The following is a 3,560-nucleotide window of genomic DNA, read 5'->3' as shown; positions in this document are numbered from 1 at the left end:
TCACTTCTCCAGTTTGTCCTTAGCTTCACCAAGGGCTCCAGCATCTCTTGCAGCTTGTGACAACATATTATAATTTTTTAATTACTGTTTATTCTTATAATTCAATGCACTTAGTAAGAATGGAATCAAATTCCTTCCCTTTGGAATGGTGTGAAATCCATCAAACATGGAATTTGAAATTCCATCCATTTAGCAATCAGTCATGCCATGGAATGGAATCTTGAATTCTACCAAAAAATTACAATTTTGCCCGAAATCAAACGCTAAAAAAGAATGGTGGGCCTTTGAGGGTGTAGAATATTGATGGTTTTTACCTTTTTCCCACATAAAATGTTACAAGCAAGCCAAAAAGAGCGGGTAGTCCAGGAAAAAGAAAACAACATTTGATTTTATCAACTCCAAAGTAGATATGTGCAATAATTTGGCGAAAACAGAAATAGAAATAGAAACCTTCTGTCTGAAGAAATACAAATTTTAGCCAACTTATGCCCGATGGTCCGATGACAAAGCCCACAAGGTTAGCAACATGCCAAATAGATATAAGGGCAAAATGGTCATTTTTAAATTCTTTTAAACTAAACCAACATATCTGTGGAAATTGGTCCGATGACAAAGCCCACAATTTTAATTATTTAAATTAATTAACTTTGGAATTGGAAATTGGTTCCTTTGGAAGTGTTGTTATTTCAGGAACATAGATTAGGGTAGTTGTATGCAACACAAACAATGAGACACGCGATTATGAGAGCACCGACAACTGCACTAATTAAGCTCACGCAAAATAAACTCCTTAAATACGTTATCAGCCTGCAAAACCACAACTCAAATTTCAGGGAATTCCAAGTATTTTGGTGTTTGAACAAAAAAACAAAAAAATAAATTCCTTCTAGGAATTGTGGTATCTATCCAACCAAAAAACATAGAAGTTGAAGGAATCAGACAAAATTGAATTTCGTCCATCATTTGGCAAGCAAACACACACGCCGTGGAATGGAATCTCGAATTATAAGAGATTACATGGTGAAAATATTGATACAAACTACTTAAATTAAATGCTTTACAAATTATATTTGATCATTGAAATTTGCTCTATAAAAACTTATTACATCACCTGAAAAGAAGTTGCTGTTGATTTCAAAAGCGTTTCAGGAATAAAGAATATGCATGTTAACCATGCCCATGAGAGAAGTTTCCTATGCATAGCATAAACTCACTTAGATGTGGATAATTTCCACCAAAATTAAATACCATTCAAGATCATGCCATATGGCAACAAATGTGAAGACAACCCACACATTTAAAAGCTTCCTTCCAGATCCCCCAAGAGGGATGTACATGTACCTATAAATATAAATCATTTCATAAAATAAATTAAGTGTGTTGTAGTCAATGTCATTCTTGATTTTAAAAGACAAGACAACATACACACACACACACACACACACATATATATATATATATATATATATATATATATATATATATATTGGTAGCTCTAGGTTATATAATAACTAAAATAACATACATAATAAGCTTTACCTGACAAGACCATTTGTTAAAGGAAGCATGCCAATTTTTCCAAAAGCTTTCCCAGTTATAGCAGTTTTTTATACATCGTGGCATATACTCAGGGGAATCAATCCCACTTACCTTCCCATATAACCAAACACTAAGGTAATAAGCCATGTGTAATATAATTACTTTACAATATTTTATTAAAAAAATAAAAATGGGGATTTACATTTACTTACCAGTGCCCAGAATTGGATGTAACGCCATATGAGGAAAATTTTGAGCCACATGAAGTTTAGGACTTGTACGTGGTAAATGATGCACGAAGCATAAGACAATTAATGTACGTATTAATAAGCGAGGTTGTGAAATTAAGTCTCACCCCATATCCAGTAATGAAGACTTCCATAAGTGATAACTGTTTCCAGATTCCACTACGTAATATTAAAAGACACGAAGTTAGATGATAATACAATATGAATATGGGATATATGTTGTTATTTATCACTCACCTAATCACAAAGGCATTGTAATAGAAAAAGTGTGCCATGATCTCCATAAGTAAGAGGCTAAGGACCCAACAAAAACCATACCAAGCCACTTGCTTAAGTGTATAACTCTTCTGAGGTCTATCCAGTTGCCACAAAAGGAATCATATTCTTGTCAGTTCATTTCCCAAAGCAACAAATAGAATTTGTCAATTGCATCCATTTGGCAACCATGGAATTGAATGGAAACATGAATCGGAATGTAAATTGTGAAGTTGAAGAAGAGTAATAGGAAGTAAGAGAACCTGGGAAGCAAATGCGTTCAAACTTATAATAGGGCCAACAATATAGAGAGGTGCATATAGAAAATAACATAAGTATATAGTATGTGAGAACTTGTCAATCCCCACACTTCTCTCCTGCTAAAAGAAATATATTAATACTATTTTTAGAATAACACTCATACTGATATACAAATACTATTATTACTAATGCCATAACAATAAATATTTGCCTGTAACATTATGTAACATGTTTTTCCTGAACAACAGGTGTTGCAATGACGGATGTGCAATTGCAATCACTAGACACAAATTAAAATCCCAGACAAGGCAACATAATTAAGAAAAAGAACCTATCTCCCAGACAACGCAACATAAATCAAAGATGTGAAGGCACACAATTTTAAAGTTTCCTAAAACATGGAAATATAAAATGGGCCTCTAGTCATCCCACACATAACACCCATACCACTTCCAGCTGGCAACATGTGTACACCTCGATCGGTTACCGAGTGGGACCCCGCTCTAGGGATCCCCTATCTTCCCTCCCTTTACATACATTAAAATAAATAAATCAGAATTTGAAACAACAAACAAGTCATTGAAAGAAAGTTATTTATAGAATTACCTGGCAGCTGGAAGAAGCAAAGGGAAGATTAGTTCCATGAACGGAATTGGAAGAACCAGGAGCTGAAGGAGCGGGACCGAGACTAGATCCAGGAAGCATAGGTGGTCTAGTACTGGAAATAATTCTATTGATGGATTCAATTGTATGTTTTATAATAGGTGTTCAAATTCAAACAATCTCTTTCAAATTAAGGTATTTTTTCTTCTTCCAATGTTGTCAAGGTTTTTGATATGTTGAAGGAACTTTTTATATGGATTAGGATTTGATCATTCTTGGGTGTTATTTCAAGAAAATAAGTTGAATATGTTGTTTCCTACTTTGAGAATTACATGTCTGATTTAAGGTTGTCTTATGAATTGATTGTAAGGTTGAAAATAAGGTTGATTTCTATTAGTAAAGATACTCACATGACGTTATACGATAAAAGAATATGGAGTCTGGTTTAGTTATTTCATGTAATCTTGCTATAGGCTTGTAACTTGTTAGCTTCTTTTGCATTTGCCATGTAAGCATATATGGATTTTTTTTTATTTTAAAAAAGTTATTAATATTATATCTATTATGGTAAAAGTTAATGCAAAAGTTGGTTGGTATATTTTGAAATTTACCCTTTTCTTGTAAAGTTTAAGTTCTTCAGTTCTTTGCAGCCCA

The 3,560-nt window shown here is 33.3% G+C and overlaps 1 pseudogene; it reads right to left on the bottom strand.

Moving 5' to 3' along the window:
- On the bottom strand, positions 1–3,008 carry LOC145067343 (membrane-bound O-acyltransferase gup1-like; annotated as a pseudogene).
- Between the last annotated feature and the right edge of the window lie 552 nt (positions 3,009–3,560).

The sequence above is a fragment of the Lactuca serriola genome, chromosome 8 (genome assembly GCF_051521515.1).
Source record: "Lactuca serriola cultivar US96UC23 chromosome 8, Lser_US96UC23_V15, whole genome shotgun sequence".
NCBI classification, from domain to species: domain Eukaryota; kingdom Viridiplantae; phylum Streptophyta; class Magnoliopsida; order Asterales; family Asteraceae; genus Lactuca; species Lactuca serriola.
This window is presented reverse-complemented; position numbering and strand designations above follow the sequence as displayed.